We start from the raw sequence: 19,952 nt of genomic DNA on the forward strand, positions 1-19,952 counted from the left end.
CAGAAAGCCAATACAATTCTGAGGGGCCTTGAGAAGCATACAATTGAAGTATAAGGACATGATAGCCCTTCTCAACTCTGCTATAATTAGATCAACTCAAGGCTAGTGTAGGCAATGGTAGGTATTCATTTTAGGAAAGATATTGATAAGATGGAAACCATGCAAGAAAGAACAACCAAAGTAGCAAGGGATCTTAATGATTGACTGAAGGAAATAGGGATGTTCAGCCTGGAAAAAAGATGATATGAAGTGAGTGGGGAAAGGGGATATGAAAATTGTTTTCAAGTATTTGGAGAGTAATTACATGGAAGAAAGACTAGCCACCAAACATCAGGACTAGGAGTAAGGCAGAGGGGTGCAAAGAGGCATATTTTGGCTCAACATAAGGACAAGTTGATTAAGAAATTGAGCTATCTGCTACATTTGGCATTATTCAGTAAAGATGGCATTGTCATTTGGAAACTTTGTAGAGGGACCTTTTGGTCAAAAAAGGCTTGAGTTAGGTGTTGCTGAAGTCTGGGATGCTCAATTCATGAAAGAGGTAAGAACTGGTGAGAAAGAGGGGAAAATTCACCAATTGGTAAATACCCACAAAAAGAAAGAAAAGAGCAATGCATTAAATAATAATGATAGTACTATTAATAATAGTCACAATTCACATTAACACAGTGTTTTATTGTTATAAATTACTCTGATGCGTTGTATTACTCATAAGAACTTTATGAACTAAGCTGTGAAAATGTTCTTACTCTGCATCACACTGGAATATCAGAATTCCTGTTTGAGAAAGGACTTTAGTGGGTATGGCATCCCAGAATCCTCTCTACAATATCTCTGGAAGGTGCTCATCTGGTTCCCATTAACTGAAATCCCAGAGTATCAAGGCAGACCCAGTGCCTCAAGGTTAAATCCCACCCATCTTCAAAAACTAAAAGCTGCCTCCATCAATTTTCCCTCCCTCATTCCTGGTTCTGTTCTCTGGAGCCAGCCTCATCAACTCTGTTGCCTCTTTCTCATGACAGCCATTCTCATATTTCAAAATATCCAACTAGTCCCCTTGAGCTTTCTCTTCTCCAGGCTGAACAGCCCCTTCTCCTTCATCAGATTGTCATGTGACATGGTCTTCAATCCTGTCACCATATTTGTTGCCTTCCTCCACATGTGCTCCAGTAGGTCATTGTCCCTCTATTCCATCACTCCCTAAGCTAAGCCCCGAGAGAGTGAAAGGGAGTATGTGTTCTGAATTAAACCACGAAAGACTGTCACGGAGATGGATAGAAATATTGCTACGAGTTGGTCTTCTTTAGAAATTCAGCATGTCATGTGTGTGTAAGCTGTCAAGTTTCAACTTTCAGTCCTGGTTTTGTTTTGTTCTCTTCATCTCAGAGATGCACACCAGCACAGGAACAATCCAGGTTCTTGTCTTGTCCTATTCAATGAGTTGATATAACAAACATTTATCAAGCACCGACTACATACCAGGTACTGAGGAAATAGAGAAAAAAATTCAAACCCCTGCCCTCACTGGGCTGGTTTTATACTAGAAATGAAGGACATGCAATATATATATGGGAAATAAAAGCAGGGCAGATGTAAAGTAAATTCTTTAAAACAATACAGTAATATCTATTGGTTTTCATCATGTAAATAATAATTTATTGTGGTATAATAAACAATAGTTCTTTAGCATAAGAACACTTTATTCTTGATCCTATCTTTATAAACAACAATTCAGAAATACTAACCAACTCAATGTTTTCTTTTACAACATGACTATTGTGGAAATGTTTTGCATGACTACACATGTATAACCTACATCAAATTGCCTTCTCAATGAGGAGTAAGGTGGGTGGAGCAGGGAGAAAGGCAGAGAATTTGAAACTTAAGGTTTTAAAAATAAATGATAAAATTGTTTTTACATGTAAGTGGGGGAAAATAAGATATTAAATAACAAAAAGGAAATACTAATCAACATATCAGTTAAATTTTTCATTGCAGTTTGTGGTCCTCACCTCTGGCAAAGAAGGAGATGAGTATATTTTATTATGGTTTTTATGGGATTGATATGCAAAGTAATTTCAAGGGTGCATGCTTTTTTGGGAGGAGATTTTGTCATGTTTTATCCTTATTTTCCAGAGAGCTTAGTACCTTTCTGGACAATGCCTTACACCAGTTCACATCAGATCCCTGACCATTTAGTGCTATCTGGATTCTAAGGAGGAAATCTGATAATATAGACTTCTCAAGGGAGGAGCCTCCAGAGCGAGTTTTAAACATTTCTTCTTCTTCTTTTTTTGTTTTTTAAGTCCCCATAGTCATATATAGTGTTTTAATGTATTGCTTTGAGTTGACTTGAATTTACATTCACATACCCAGGAAGATACCATCAAGATCATCTCCTGGAGAGGACCTGAAGACTTTGATGAATATCATTGACTCTTTCCTCAAGTGATACTTGAGGGAATACCAGGTGGAAAAGGATTCAGAGAGCACAGCTTGGAATACTGGGAGAAGTGGAGATGGACGTTGCAACTTGGTCTGAGAGAAGTTCCTGACAATCAGTACTGTCTACAAATCTGATATCAGTTCTGCAAATCTCATCTTGGGTGATTATTCAAGTCACATCCACTCATTTTCTAAGTGCAAGGCCCCTAAGAGAGGAATGGTAGAAGCAACTTGCTCACAATTACTTGGTGAGTTAGTGGCAAGTATGGGATTCATACTCAGGTCTACTGGACTCCACTGAGTATGGGACCTGCACCACCATTATGGTTTCTGGGTAGTGGTGAAGGAATTAGCCTGGGAGTGGTATAAGCATCCTGGAGTATGGGAAGCTCCCATTGCTGCTTGCCAGGAAGAGAGAGAGAGAGAAAGTAGAGAAGAAAAGTGAGAGAGGAAGAGAGGAGAGAAGAAAAAAGAGGAGGAAAAAGGAAAAGGAGGAGAAGGAGAAGAAGGAAAAAGAGGAGGAGAAGAAGAAAGAAGAAAGGAAGGGGAGGAAAGAGAGAAGAGAGAAAGGGGATCTTGGGAAACTTGACCTTGGGCCTCAGTCTCCTTATTCATAAAATGATAAATTCTGACCAAAAACCTCTAAGATCCCTGCTATCCCCTGACTCCTTGCTCTTTCTGTGCCTCTGTTTCCTCATCTGTACAGGGAAGATGTTGGACTAGATGATTCAATACAGCAGCATTTATTAAGAATTTGCTATTTACCCAGCATTATCCTAGAGGCACTGGGGTTACACAGACAAAAGGGAAATCAGTTTTTTTCTAGTGCTTGCTATGGTGCCTGGCACATGGTAAGTACTTAAGAAATGTTTATTGACTGATTAAATTTGCCCTCAAAGAGCTTACATTCTATTGGAGGATACAGGATGTCATCTCAATATAAGCAGATAAATAAATGAGAAAAATGAAGAGGACTAGAGCATCAACTGGAGGACTCAGGAGAGGCTTCCCAGGGGCTGAGTCTGGAAAGAAATGATAAATTCTAAGAGGCAGAAGTGAGGATGGAGTGCATTATAAGCATGGGTGTCAGCCAATACAAAGATATGAAAGTGAAATACGGCACAAGGCTGAAACTCGAGCATATGGAAGGAATAATGTGCCATCAATTTGGGAAGACAGGTTGGAGCCAGCTTGGGAAGGGCTTTAAACACCAAAGGAAGGAATGTGGACTTTTTTCTCTAGAGGTCATAGGAGACATTGAAGTTTCTTGAGCTGGGGAGAGACGTGGTCAGACGTGTTTTAAGAAGATCATTTTGGTAACTGTGTGAAGGATGGACTCAGTGAGGAGACCATGAAGGTGAGGGGATCATTTAGGAAATTATTGGAAAACCTGCAGATCAAAAGTGCTGAAGGGTTGAACTAGATGATGGCTGTGGGAGAAGAGACAAGGGGGAGGAAGCAAGAGATGTTGTAGTGCTAGATTTGAAAAACTAGGCAACTAATGATATTTGGGAGGTGAGCAGTGAGAGGGATGCCCATGGGGTTTGGAAATATGAGTAACTGGAAAGATGTAGGGGAGTCAGGAGAGAGGACAGATTTAGCTGGAGGGACATAATGAATTCTTGAGTGTCCAGCATTTTAGATGTCTAGGAATGTCCAAGCAGACATATCCAGCAGGAAGGTGATGAAGGGAGTCTGTTGTTACGAAAGAAGGGCAGGGCTACATTAGACGATCTAAGAGATGCATTCTGGCATAATACATGGTTTCTGGGACTTCTAAAATGTGCCTTCACAGAAGAATCATCTTGAAAACAAAGCAGTGGGTATTTATTTAGCATATGGTAAAGGAAGACTTTATGATTTAACTGGGGCACATTCAAAACTGGAACAGTTAGGAGTAGGACCAATAAGGGGGGGAGAGAAGTTCTGGATCCCTCAGCTGGGGTAACAGTTGACACCTCCAGAACAGAACAAGGATGAAATACAACTGGGTTACCTCTAGGTAGTCACTCCCTGGAACTTTTTGCATAATTATTTCAGAGGGTTGCTAATATTGGAAGTTCAATGAATGGGGTGAATGGTTCCATTGTCACTCTATGGATGCTGAAAAGGCCTAGAAATGCTCTAGTGAGGGGTGAAGTCTTATTTGATGGCATGGAGGTTGGAAAATTATTGTTGTTATTTTTTAAACATGGAAAGTTCTGATTAAAGAAGATTTCAGGAAAGGGGTATGCAAAGCAGGAGGAATGAGTGTCCTAGAAGCCATATTTTAATTTGGGGCAATAAGCTGGACACAAAGCATCCCTGGAAAGTAAGAATGGTGAGGGGACAGTACATCATGACATGTAAGATTAGGCTGAAGTAACTGAGGATGGTGATTCTGGAGGAAAAAATACTATTCAAGAATAGGAGAGCTGATTTCAAGCATCTGAGGGGCTGTCTTGTAGAAAAGAAAACAGACAATATGGCTTGGCCCCAGAGGAGCTCTGCCTAGAAGCTGCAGAGGATGATTTTGGCAGGATGAGAAGAAACACTTGCTTACAGTGAAAGCTGTTCCAGAGTGAACTGTGCATCTACAGGAAGCAGTGGATTCTTTTTTTCATTTGAGGTCCTTTAGAAAGGGCCAGATGACCATTTTTAGGGGAGACTGGAGAAAGAATCTCTGCATTAGGCAAATTCATAGAACTCAGAACAGGTTGGGAGCTCACAAGCCCCTTGTTTCAGTCCCCGTACAAGGAAAGCGCTCTCCAAGGTCCTGCCCATTACCGGAACCTGTACACACAGTCAGCCTGTTCTGACACAAATAAGCCTTTTTTTTTTTTTTTTTTTTTTTTTTGCTTTCCCCAGCTGAGAATACCTCTCCTCCAGGATACTTTTCTGGCCGAGGAATAGAAAAAACTCAAATCAGTCCCACCCTAGAGGTTTTGTGCAACAACATGGAATGGAGCAATTGCAGGGAGTCTTTGCTCGGCAGACCTAATCATACCTCCAGTCAATATCCCTGGACGGCGGTCTTGTCTGATGACAGTGGAAATAAAAGCACTGAAAGGCATCTATTATTTGTCCATTTGGATTGCTGGGAAGGGGTGGTCTGAGGGGCTCATATCTTTCTGGGGAAGCTCACTGGCTCGCTTTGAAAGAGATGGTCTGAATGAATACACCTACCTCATGGCTAGACAGGAATCAAATTACCTTTGAGGAGATAACATCTTGAGATTATAAATCAAGGCCAAACTCTGATTTTCTGAGCAAAGAAAATATATGGCTTATACAGTGGCAGTGCAGTCAGAGATGGGCTGGGGGGGGGCAGGCAGAGACTTACACTAATTTCTTTGAAATGAGCTCAAGGAGGGCTTAATCGACTTCTCTGGGGATTCAGCAGGAAGAAGACATGTATAGAACAGTCACTTAGAATCTGTATTTAAGGAATGGGGCTACCACAACCCCACCTCCCAAGGACATAGAAGGTCACTTACTGTTAGCCTTCTGAGCTGAGGTGCCCCTGGTAAAAGACAGACAGAGATTTGTTAGCATGTATGTGGATGAGTGGCCTCTGATGGGATTGGGATTTATTAGCATGTCCCTCAGCTGTCATGCTGGGATAGGTGTTTTCCAAAGGGAATTTCTGGGGGAGTTTGGGGAAATTTCAAGGTATGATATACCTCTTGGATCAGAGGGGCTCTGAGTGAGGGGGGGCAGATAAGAAGGTAGTTGCAAGCATTTTCAGTCTCTCTCCAGATGGGGAGAAAAATGGAAAAATGGAACACAGCATGATAAAAATGAATACGGCACTATCTCAGCCCAGGAATTAGAGTCACCCCTACATGTAAATGAAATCTCTCTCAGGTTAACATCAATACCACAAACAGTCCTTTTCTGTTTATTTTGGTAAATGTAATTACATGCTTTATTTCAGCTTTCTTCAAATGCTTGTCTTGTTTCATATCTTTGAGGAAGTCTTTTTTTTTTTTTTTTTTTTTGGCTGAGGCAATTGAGGTTAAATGACTTGCCCAGGGTCACACAGTTAGGAAATGTTAAGTATCTAAGACCAGATTTGAACTTAGGTCTTCCTGAATTCAGGGCTAATGCTGCAACTCCCTCAGTCTTTTTTGACCACTCCTTGGACAAAGTGCCCTTGGAGTCAGGACGACTTAAATTTAAATCATGCCTCAGATGCTTACTAGCTGTGTGACCCTGTTCAAGTCACTTACAACAGTTATGCCTCAGTTTTCCCTCTGAAAAATGAGAGGGTTGGGCTAGATGATCTCTAAGTTTGTGATCCTGCAACTCTTAAAGATGATACTGTTGAATCAGTTTTTTTTCCCTTTAGAGATTTTTACTAGCTTTCTCCTCATCTTCTCTAACCTGTTTGAGTTCTTCTAAATTTCCTTTGCTGGCCCATCATCCATCTACTACCCTTTTGGACATCATGTACAACAGGGTCATATCTTGAGCCATCTTCTCTTTATCCAGAACCTCTTAGTGATTTCATCACCTCCCATGGGTACAATATCATAGCTATGTAAATGATATCCAAATCGATAAAACCAACTTCAGTCTCTCTTCTGAGCTTCTCCAATGAATGGTCTGCTGTACATTTCTATCTGAATCCCTCACAGTCATTTCAAACTCAGAATTAACTACTTTCTCCCCCTTACCCCCCAGCCAACTTCCCTGTTTCTCTGGGGACACTGCCATCCTTTCTATTACCCAAATTCAAAATCTTGTTACCTTTAACTCTTCCTTCTCCATCTTCCCACATATTCAGCTAGCTGCAATCCTCTTAATTCCAATTCTACAACATCCTCTCACACGTGTCCCCTTCTCTCCACTTATACAATCACTGTTCTAGTCCAGGCCCTCATTGCCCTCTCTTCAGTGTTATGACAATAGCCGTAGGTATTTCCCAGGTCATCATAACTGCAGTACTGGTTATTCTTCCTCCCTTTTCCTTGGTCACCCCCTTAGTAAATCAATCCAACCACTACTCTCAAATCAACTGAAACCATAGTTACCAATAACCTTTGAACAAGTGATTCTAGTAGACTTTTCCTGATCTTCATTCTTTTTTAAATTACTCAGCAACTTTGATCCCATTAGTCACCATCTTTTTCTGGGTGCTCTGGACTCTTTAGGTTTTGGGGTCATGTCTTATTCTTGGTTCTCCTCATATTTTTGTGACCACTCTCCTGAGCTTCCTTAGTTGAATATTCATCTGGACGGTGCTCACAAATCATGAGTATTCCACAAGGTTCTGTTTTCAGCCTTTTCCTGTACTCCTTCCATATTATTTCCCCTGGTGATCTTATTAACTCTCATTGGTTCAATGATTATTTCTATGTGGATGATTCCAAAATCTATATAATTAGCCCTCAACTTTGCTAAACTCCAGCCTGCTGTCTGCCCCTTGACAATATTGAGTTTCTGGAGGGTAAGGACTATTTTGTTTTCTTTTGTTTTGACTTTTCTTTATATCCGTATTGCCTGGCACATAGTAAGTGCTTAACAAATGTTCAATGACCGACTAATTGGTCTCCCTGCTTCTCTTCACTTCCTTCTTTAATCCATTCTCCACATTGTTGCCAAACTAAGCTTCCTAAAGCACAGGTCTGAGCATTACCCTCTGTACTAAAAATGCTTCAGTGGCTGTTGCCTCTAGGACGAAATACAAATTTCTTTGGCAGTTAAAGTCTTTAAAATTTAGATTTCACTTACTTTTCCAGGCTAATTTCATATCATTGCCTTTTACATAGGCTCTATTATAGTCAAACTGTCCTGCTGACTGTTTCCCATAGTCATCTTCCATTTCTTATCACCATGCACTTATATCAGAGGCCACCCATATTTGCAATATCTTCTTTTCTTTTCCTTCTCTTCTCTGTAGCACAAACAGCTGGATTGCACGATGGGGAGAGCACTGAGCCTGCAATTGGGAAGATGTAAATTCAAATTCCATCTCACACACTTCCTAGAAAGCCACTTAACATCTCTTTGCCTCAGTTTCCTCATACACAAAATGGGGATAATAACAAAACATCTTCCAGGGTTGCACACAATAAGTTCTGCATAAATGTTAGCTATCATCATCATCATCATCATCATCTCTAGTCTTCTTCAAAACACATTACAGGAGCTGCATGTCTACATAAACTCTCTTCATCTAGAAATTTTTTTGAAATATTTTGCATTTCTGCTTTGCATACATGCTGTAAATTTACAGTAAATTAAGACTGCCTTGACGTTCCCTGTCATAATAATGCATAACAAACAAAAGAGAAATGTTTTTTGAACCAACCGTCAAATTTTTATTAAGTACCTACCATTTTAAGCTGTAATTGGCAATTAACACAGAGTCAGAAAGACCTGGACTCAAACCCTTGCTTGGATACTCCCTTGGTTGTATCACCCTGGAGAAATCATCTACTTCTCTGTGCCTCAGTTTTCTGATATGTAATATGGGGATTGTAATGGCACCTATCTTAAAATGTTATGAGGATTAAATAGGATAATATTCAGAAAATTCTCTTTCAGGCCCAAAACACTAGATAAATATTAACTATGCTGTGAGTGTGAACTCAGAATACAGGTCAGCACTGGAGAAGTTGATTTGAGAGTTGTCTGCACAGAGGCATAGTTGAAGATATTGAAATGACCACCTATTATTATCACAAATCCTTCTTTCTCATAACTGGCCTTTACATACTTGGAGACAATTTTCTTTTGGTCTCAAATCTTCTCTTTTCCAGACCAAGTCCTTTTACTGCTTCTTTAACCATTCTCATGGCTTGCCCTTCTCTTGGGAGATCCTGGTCTCCTCACAGGCTTTAATCTAGATTCATTAAATCATAAATTGCACCCATGGCATCTTGTCCCTTTCTCCCTCCCTGGCAGATTTTAATCCCCACTTTCTGGAAGTCTTGTTAATTGTTGAAGGGAGTAGGAAGGCAGAAACTTTAAAAAATAATCCTGATAAGGACACCAATCTTTCTTTCCTCAGATACTTCCTGTAGACAACTTATAAAGACATATCTAGCCCAGGTATAATGGCTGATGATTGTTCAGCTGGATTTTACTGTGTATTTTTCAGTGGAGGGAGAACACATGAGGCAGGTGAGATTTCTGTAGGTCAAGTTATCTCTATGGGTGATTTTCCTTGGGGGCCTATTTTGTGGGTTTCTTATATCATTTATGTTTTAGAGTAGACTGTATTGCGAGAAAAATCTGAGTTCTTAATCACAAAGAGACTAAAAGACCAAATGATGGTGAAAAGGTAGAGTCAGCAACAGCTACATCCTTGATAACAACTATTTTTTTCAGGCCAGCTGGGGATCAAGTGACACTGCCCCCTGTACCCTTGTGTTAGCTTTGGAAATGTTGTTTAAATTGAATTGAAAGCTCCCTCCAGCCCATGAATCTGTCTCTGATGTGGTACAACAGATGGCTTGGGAGAACATCTAAATCTTTCCCTGAATTCCCTCCTCTCATCCTGGGGTTTCTCTAAAGCTCTATTGAGCCCATACTTAGCTTCTTTCGAAGAAGCAAATTCTTTGCTTTGGGTTTCCTGCATTTTTACTATATGCCTAAATTGGAGAGCAGGCACACCTTGCCTTGTAAAATATGTGCACTACTCAAAATCACGTGTAAATTAAGCTTCTGGAAATCCAATCCAATTTTAAACAGGTATTCTACTGAAATGCCAGATCAGAATTGACTCTCTTCATTTGCTGAGTCTGGAACTAACTCAAATACTAATTTTCTAAAGGAACTATGAAGTAATCCAGAATTTCTTTTAAAAACTCTCTCCCAAACTACAAAACAAATTTCTGACTTCCCCCACCCTCCTGAGCCAGTTATGGTGAGAAACGGACCTGTCGATTTTCTCAAATCATTGAACCAGTACAAAACCCAAACATCAAATATATCCTGAACTGAGCTGAGTCAAATCAATATTTCATTTGGTTTGAGGCCATGACTGGAGAAGCAGGGGGACGTTGGCTATTTTGAGGATGCCTTTCTTCTGTAAGGACGAAGGATTCCTTTGAAATATGAATAATCAACCTTTAAAGTGTCGGTTGGGCAGTGTCGGTGAGTATACAGTCTTGTGCATACCAGACAGGAGAGAAATAGCTATGGATATCAGTTTTGTGCAAAATATTTTCCTAAAAGCTTTTTTTCTTCATTTTATCATTATGGCCCTATCCTAAACCAGGAGAGTCACCATAAGCCTGGGTTCGGTGAGAAGGCAGAGTTGTCTTTCATTACAACCATTTGTGATCTCTCTAGCAGGGAATCCTCAAACAGTGAGCAGGGTGATTTGGCCAAAAGCCTTTATCTAAGGAGTGCTTTATGAGAAACATTTAGAGAATTGGAACCATAGTCATTAAGAGTTATCATGGGTTCACTAGGACAGATCATGTTAGACTAATATCATTTCTTTTTAGATAGCGTTTCTGGACTGGTACATCTAGGACCTACTAGTCCTTGATTTCATGAAATAATGTTATCCTTATAGACAAGATAGAGAAAAAACAGATATCTAGTACTGTGATTGGATTCAAAACTGATTGAATGACTGGAATCAATGATCAGTGGCACCTCATCAATTCAATTGATGTCACTAGTGAGTGTCTCAAGAATCTTTCTTTGACCTTGGTCTGTTAATATGTATTATAATATGTATTATGTGATATTACATTAGCATAATTAATATTACATATTACGTATGTATTTAAAATATAATTTTTTAAAAGTTAAAAAAGTTTCTTGAAAAAGACAGTTTTATAAAAACAGGTTGTTTTAGAGAGTTTTTTTTTGAAAAGACTAAAAAGACAAAACAGTTTTTAAAAACTCTGTTCATAAAAATTTTTTTGTCTGTTAATATTTTTATCAAGGATGTAGATGATCACATTCATGATCTGCTTGCATAATTTGCAAGTTATACAGAACATGAAGAGATAACTGAGACCATTACATTACAATTCAAAAAAGTTTTAAAAGACTAGAGCTATGGAGTTAAATTGATAAGATGAACTTTCATAGCAAAAAAATGTTAAGTTCTATCCTTACATTAAAAAAAAAGTCATAGGTTCAGAATGGATAGGAGTGACTAGAAAACATCTCATACGAAAAAAGATCTGGGGGATATTAATAGATTGTAACTCCATGAGTCAACAATCCATATCCTGCCCACCTCTCCATAATGTTCATGCCCTCTGATGCCAAACGAGGTGACATTCCTATTGTGTTCTATTTTTTTTTCACATCACTCCTGAAGCTTTGAGTTCAATTCTGGGCAGTCCATTTTATGAAAGGCATTGACCTATTATAACTTGTCCAGAGGGTATAATGAGAAGGTTAGAAGTTTTGTTATGTGAAGATTTAGTTTGTGTCTCAGGGAGGTATGTGGTCATAATGATTTTTAAAAAAAAATCTTGAATATTCAAAGGACTTTTCTTTAAGTCTCAGTTAAAGAAAGAACTCTCTAGTTCTGTTTGGCCTCTGAAGGCAGAGCTATGAGCAATACTGAGGTTTCCATGTATGTTAAAAGATTTATCCAAATAGGATGAGCTTCTCCAGGAGGTGGGATGCTGGTTGGATGGAGGCTGAAGGTCATTTTCCCAGAACTGTATTCAGTTTGGTTTTGGTGACTTCTGAGATCTTTTTTCAGCTCAGAAATTCCAAGATTGATGAAATGGCTAATGTATTAAATTAGATTAACTTTGAGCATATTTCTGTTTTATTGTGTGTCTCCTCAAGGACCCCACTCAATGTACGAGCTTTCTTAGATTCTCAAGCCTTTTCTGTCTATAGGATTGAAAAAAACATCCCAAAGAAGGGCCAAGGAAGAATGGCCCATTTCTCCTGTCTTACCATGAATGAGGGGTTGTTCCATGCTGAGGGCACAAATAATTCTCAGGGAGCCGAGAGGGTTGAGGGAAAGCAGAGAAACCAGGCTGTTGTAGCCAATTAAGTCATGTGAGAACCATACCGGGGAGTCTTGGGGCCTAGAGATGTTGATTAGGAAAGGACTGGACAGAATAAGAGCAAAGGATAAAACTGAGGAAAAAGAGGCAGATCATTGCTGAAGCTGGCGGCCAGCATCCTTTAGTAGCATCTGCCTCCAGAAATTCTCTACCAGAAACCTCTCCTGGAGAGATTGTTAGCTGTACTTCCTGGGGAGCACACCCGGAACCAGCCGCCAACCAGGCTGGTGGAGAGGGATGCTGCAGTGTCAGCAGCCCCGCCGTGTGAATAAATCCAGCCCTTGCTCTGTTGGTAATCAGCCTGATGAAGCGAGGAAAGACACTTAATTTTTGAGCAGGCTCGGAGGGCGGGAATAGCCTTAGTTACAAGATGAAGGGGAAGCACTGACATTCCAGACTAGAATCTTCTCAGAGAGACAAGGTCTTGGGGGGAGGGGGAGAAGAGGATACCAATGGGCTTGAACATGCAGAAATACCCACATAGCAGAGAATAACCAAGTTTCAGTAGACAAATGGGGCTGTTTGGTGCCTGGATTTGAACAGCTGGGTTACTAAGTGGGAGGGAAGAAGGATGGGGGGTTGGGAGGCCCAGAGATCATGTGGATAGGGAATTTATGTTGGTTTAAGAGGAGTGCATTGTATCGGGGAGAGCTATACATGGAAGGACAGAAACTGTTGTGAAAGAACATTTTTATCTACTGAAGCTGTTGCCTAACACACAACTAGTGGAAAACTATCAAAGTTTGTTTTCAGATATCCCCAATCCCCATCTGGCTCAAGTGAACCACATAGTTGTGATAAAAGCCCCAAAATGGAAGTCCAAAGACTTGAATTTGAATCCTGGCTCCAGCAATACCGATTTCTTTTCTCTGGAATGTCTCAGTTTCCTTTTCTGTAAAAATGAGGGAATGGGACAAAATGGTCTTCATGGCCCTTTTTGGCTTTAATCAATGGGGAAAACCAAACATTTACTAAGTGCTGTCTTTGTGGTAGGCTCTGTGCTGGGGGCTGGGAGTACAGGTACAAGGAATGAAGCAATCCTTATTCTCAGGGAGTTTTGATTCCAATAAGGATGTACAAAAACCTATACAAAATAACTATAATGACTTGTTTATTCATATAGCTTGTGATCTGCATTGGAGTACACACAATTTGGCCTCAGAACCCTCCTGTCACCAGGGCATCCTCAGTACCCTCAGTACCTGTTACCAGTACAGTGCTCTCTCTGTACCCAGAAGCCACTACCAGATGATGTTTCTTATTGGAATCAGCTCTGAGTGGAAAGAATTCTCAACAACTAACACATTTCCCTCATCATCTCTTCAGCTGCTTATGATATCACTAGTGCAGATAACGTGATGTTGGTGATCTGGCCTGACTTCCTGCCCCTGTTTACAAGAGGTGAGTGCTTTAAAAAAAACGTTCATGTGATTTTATCAGGAGAGGGAGTGAGTGCCTCATGAAGAAACTCTCTTTACCCATACAGATCTTACATGTTCTGCAAATTAATGCCTTAGAGAGTGACATTGTGAAGAATTGTTGGTAAGTTCATCACCAAGAATGCTCCCGGGACTCCCAGGAGCAGAGACCCTTTTGTGAAGCATTGAATTTCTTCTTACTTTTCACACTTGTGTGAGTCACTGGGAGTCAGTTACAGTCCCCTGTGAGCCACACGTTGAATCTGGATCCAGAGAGTGGAGTCTCATATCTCTTTATTGAAAGGGTCACGGGAACTGATGCATTGGATTTTTCTATAAGTATCTGGGTAGAATTGAATAGAGCAGAGGAATTGGCTCCAGCTGATCTCATTAATGAGGATTCAGTCAACAAGCATTTAATAAACATTTACAATTGTGCCGGGCTCTATGTGCTAAGTGCCAGGAATATAAAAGAGGAAAAAGCAAGATCTATGCCCTCATGGAGCTTACATCCCAGTGAGGAATACCACATACAAAATGACTGTACCTGTAAGGTAGCTATCACTGATAGGAGGCAATGATTTCAGAGAAGAGCCTGAGATGCAGCTCGAGCTCTGCCCAAAGCAGCTGTATGGCCTTGGGAAGTCATGCTGCTGAACCTCAGTTTCTAATAAGATTGATCAATCTATGCATCAATAAATACATGGATGCTCTGTACAAATAAGCAAAGGTGAGAGTACAGAAGATGTATTTGAGTGACAGGAGCCATGCAGTCTGACTAGAGCAGAGGGTCTGTGAAGGGCATGGGGGTTAGTGAGACACACTTCTGAAAAGGGAGTCATGTTGTAGAAAGCCTTGAATGCCAGGAAAAAATTCTGACTTGATCTAAGTCACTCCTTAGACCAGTGGCCAAGGATCTGACTTTCTCTGGAAGCTCTGTGGCCTTAGGAGCTCAATGTGGATAATGGGGAGGAGGCAAGGTAGCAGGCAGCTCTACATAGGGACCCAAGTTCAAATAAATCAAGTGATCTCTCCCAGCGACAGTAAAAACCCAATTAAGGATCAAATTAACTGAGAGCTACAAAGTCGATTGAATAAAAAAGACAAAGCCTTGGTTCAGAAATAGCTCTTAGTTGGATCAAGCCAACAAGTGTGTCTGGGGAAAACTACCAGATAAATGAAAATCTTGGGGTTAGCCACTAGCTTTCAGACAGGGTGGATCAGAACTCACACTTTCTGGTTATGTGATCCTGGGAAAGGTACTTTTCTGTGTCTCACTTTCCTCACTATGAAAGTGGGAAAATAAAGATGCTTCATCATCAGGTTCTGGAGTGGAGGGGAGATCAGACACAGAGCCATGCTTGAAGGAGCCTATCAGCTACTTAATGAAAAGGAAGGGTGCTCACTGGAAGGACACCCATCCTTTTAAGGTAGGGCATGAGTTGGCAGACCATTGAGCCAGGTAGAGGTGTTCAGGGGAGGTTTCCAAGAACACACCTGGGTTGTTTCTTGGTGCTTTTCCCTAATATTGTGAGCTCTTCAAAAATGGGGGGATATTCTGGTTTGTCTTTGTACACTGTGCTTAGCATATTGCCTGCATATAGTTGGTTGGTTGCTGTCCTTGGTTCTTAAAGAGGAACAAAGTGACATCTCTATGTTAATAAGTGCTTAATAAAAGCTTGGTGATGGATGGCCATTTTCTTCTTAATATTTATTTTTGAACTCAACAAGGCTGAGTTCTCAGCGCCTCCTCTCTCGCTTTGTACACTCTATGACTCTTTTGTGTTTATTAATTTAAAAATAATTTCATGGCTTCAACTCCAACCAACATGGAGGTCTTTGCTATCAGAGAGCTTCCCCTCTCCTTGTCATCTCCAGCCCCTGGTATTTTTGCCCTCTCTATTCATTTTAATTCAAATATATTACACTCTTTGAGAGTGCTCTCTAAATATTTTATTTGAATAAATATGTACAGCACAAGTCCTTAAGACTGGTATCTCCTTGAAGGCAGGCTGGAGGCTACTTCTCTGACAGTAGCAGAAAAACTGGGCTCAGAGTATGTGCTTAATTATACTTCACCTGGAGCTGGAAGGGCAATTTAACCTTATCTAGACCAATTTCCTCATTTTTACTGATGAAACCCAGAATAAGAAAGAAGCCTTTTTAAAGGCTATACAGGGAAGGAGCTACCTAGCCCTCCCTGGATCTTCCCTGTCCCAGAGTTTCCCTACCTCTGTCCACCCTCACTGTCTCTTAAATTGAATGAACTTGAAGCCCTGGTTTCCATCCTGTGTCCTTAGTATTTGCCTCTCTGTTTGTCTCAGTAATTCTCATTTCCTTCCCGTCTGTTCTGAGTCCTTGGAGCTCACACAGAATCCTCTCTTCAGTAATTGCCTTTCCCTTTTGTCTTCCCAAGGAGCCAGGCGTTTTCCATCTCAACATTTATCTTATTTAAACCAAAGTCTTATTAGAGCAGTGGTGATTTGCTCATGTGCAGATGTGCACCGAGGAGTTGCAGATGCATCTCGGCCTTTCAGTGAAGGGAGCCAAGATTCCTTCTCATCCTACTCTGTCTTCTGCCTTGCCAGGCCTGTCTCACTGAAGGCAGCTTTGCCTTTGGGGTGTTCCCAGACCTGTGATGATCACCAGAAAGCAGGGTGTGTCCACACTTGCTTCTCATCAAATGGCTAAGTTAGCTGGGAGATCATTTCATTTAACAGAAAAGGAAACTGAAGCCCATGGTTAAGGTCATGTTATTGTTATTGTTATTATTCAGTCAGGTTTGATTCTTCATGAACTTGTCTGGGGTTTTCTTGACAAAGATATTGGAGATGTTTTCTAATTCCTTCTCTGAATCATTTTACAGCTAAGAAAATGGAGGCAAAAAGGGCTTAAGTGACTTTTTCAGGGTCACATAGCTAGGAAGTGTCTGAAGCTGGATTTGAACTCAAGAAGAGAAGGCTTCCTGACTCAGGTCCCATACTTTATACATTTCCTTGCCTAGCTGCCATTGTCCAAGGTCACCCAGAGAAGCAAAGTCCCTAGGCACTCCTACTCCCCATGGTCTCCAAGGAGATTCTCCATTTAACATGGATTTTTTCCCCTTTGAACTAGAAAACAAAATCTACTATTTCTAGGGTTTGCCTCTGAGGATATGATGAACTAATTCACTCTATGGTGTGTGATTTGGAGTTGTAAGAAGAAAAACAGAGTACTCAGATGAGACAGTCTGATAGCCTCCAAATCATCTGCCTTGGTCAGATTATAGCTGGAGGATTATGTCCACTTCTTTCCACTGTATTAAAAGAAGGGCCCAAATGGAAAGGGCAAAGAGAGTTTAGGTCTTGGAATCAGGAAAACCTGAATTCAAAACTTGTCTCTCATAGTTACCAGTTATGTTACCATGGAAACATCATTTATCTTTCTTAACTTCAAATACAGGTGTAATTAATATTTCATTTCACAGATTGGGAAACTGAGACACTCTGTGATTAAGTGACTGGCTTAGGGTTACACAGTTAGTAAATGTTTAAGATATGGCAGTTAAGTGATAATCTTTGTAATCTTTGCACTGGTATTCTCAATATGGAAGTTTCATTCAAAGGATATAGGGTGAGCATCATATAACTGGGAGGGACTGAATCTTACCATTATTGATATTCCCACCAATCAATAAGTCACTAAGCATTTATTAAGTATTTAATATATATCACACACTGTGCTAAGAGCTTGAGATATAAAGAAAAGATAAAAAAAAGCTCCACAAAACTCCAAAAGGATAGCAACCAGAAGTTAGATATGTGAGGAAGCTGCAAGTTAATGAAAGATTGGCACTAAGCTTAGGCTTAGAGTTCAGCAAGAGAAGGGATTTGGCAGAGTTTGTTTCATCCAAATGAAAACATCATTTCATGGGATATCCCATTTACCTCTTGCATGTCTCAGGGCTCTTTTAAATAGGTAGAAGCCGAAAGACCACCAAGAAGACAACTATTGCTAGAGTAATTTCACCCATAGTTCTTGCTGAAGGACTGGAGGACTTCTGGGAAGAATTTGACATGAGCCTTCAAACTATGTCAAGTTATCCATTGGTCTTTGGGATTTGGTGCCTTCACTACAAAGTTATTTCTTTTTATTATTATTATAGCCTTTTATTGACAAAACATATGCGTGGATAATTATTCAACATTGACCCTTGCAAAAACTTCTATTCCAACTTTTCCCCTCCTTCCTCCTACCCTCTCCCCTAGATGGCAGGTAGTCCCATATATGTTTAATATGTTAAAGTATATGTTAAATACAATATATGTATACATATTTATACAGTTATCTTGTACAGGAAAGATTGGATTTATAAAGAAGGTAAAAATAACCTGAGAAGAAAAAAGCAAAAATGCATGCAAACATTAACAGAAAGAATGGAAATGTTATGTTGTGGTCCATACTCATTTCCCACTGTTCTTTCTCTGGATGTAACTGGTTCTGTTCATTACAGCTCAATTGGAACTGATTTGAATCCTCTCCTTGTTGAAGAGAGCCATGTCCATCAGAATTGATCATTATATAATAGCGTTGTTGAAGTGTATAATGATCTCCTGGTTCTGCTCATTTCACTTAGCATTAGTTCATTTATGTCTCTCCAAGCCTCTCTGTATTTATCCTGCTGGTCATTTCTTATAGAATAATAATATTCCATAACATTCATATACCACAATTCATTCAGCCATTCTCCAATTGGTGGGCATCCCTTCAATTTTCAGTTTCTAGACACTACAAAAAGGGCTGCCACAAACATTTTTGCATGTACAGGTCCCTTTCCCTTCTTTATTATCTCTTTGGGATATAAGCCCAGTAGTTACACTGCTGGATCAAAGGATGTGCACAGTTTGATAACTTTTTGAGCATAGTTCCAAATTGCTCTCTAGAAAGGTTGGATCCATTCACAACTCCACCAACAATGCGTCAGTGTTCCAGTTTCTCCACATCCCCTCCAACATTCATCACTATCTTTTCCTGTCATCTTAGCCAAGCTGAGTGTTGTGTAGTGGTATCCCAGAATTGTCTAAATTTGCATTTCTCTGATCAATAATGATTTGGAACACCTTTTAATATGGGTTAGTGTGATGATCATGTATTTAAAGTCAGCTGGAGTCAGGAATTCAGGTTAAGAGAAAAATCTTCAATCTTTATTGAAGTGAAAAGGTGAAAAAGGATTGCCATAGCAATATGGGCAAAAAAGATTGTGATAGCAATATGGGCAGCTGTGACAGGAAGCCAGCTAGCAGAGGGAGATCTGAGCTGAAGGGCCGTCACAATGGCAACGTGAGCAGCTGTGTCAAGACGCCAGCCAGCAGTCTCTCCTTGCGCTTCCCTTTCCACTCCCTTGCCTCCACCCACCAAAAACGTCATTTCCTATACAAACACATCAGGACTTGCACAAAGAGTGGGTGGGGGCCATTCTTTCTCCAAGCATATATATTAATAGAGTATGGTCCAATTACTATTTAGCCTCACGTGCTTGGGACCTCAGTGCATCAACTTGAGCCTCAGCCCATTACAGGTTAGAAATGGTTTCAATTTCATCATCTGAAAATTGTCTGTTCATATCCTTTGACCATTTATTAATTGGAGAATGGCTTGATTTCTTATAAATTAGAGTCAATTCTTTACAATTTTGGAAATGAGGCCTTTATCAGAACCTTTAACTGTAAAGATGTTTTCCCAGTTTATTGCTTCCCTTCTAATCTTCTCTGCATTAGTTTTGTTTGTACAAGAGCTTTTTCTGTTTTGTGATCAATAATGATCTCTAGTTCTTCTTGGATCACAAATTCCTTCCTCCCCCACAGGTCTGAGAAGTAAACTATCCTATGTTCTTCTAATTTATTTATAATCTCATTCTTTATGCCTAGATCATGAACCCATTTTGATCTTATCTTGGTGTACGGTGTTAAGTGTGGGTCAATGCCTAATTTCTGCCATACTAATTTCCAATTTCTCCAGCAGTTTTTGTAAAATAGTGCCTTCTTATCCCAAAAGTTGGGATCTTTGCGTTTGTCAAATACTAGAGTGCTATAGCTGTTGACTATTTTGTCCTGTGAACCTAATCTAT

Source organism: Antechinus flavipes, chromosome 5, assembly GCF_016432865.1.
Source record: "Antechinus flavipes isolate AdamAnt ecotype Samford, QLD, Australia chromosome 5, AdamAnt_v2, whole genome shotgun sequence".
NCBI classification, from domain to species: Eukaryota; Metazoa; Chordata; class Mammalia; order Dasyuromorphia; family Dasyuridae; genus Antechinus; species Antechinus flavipes.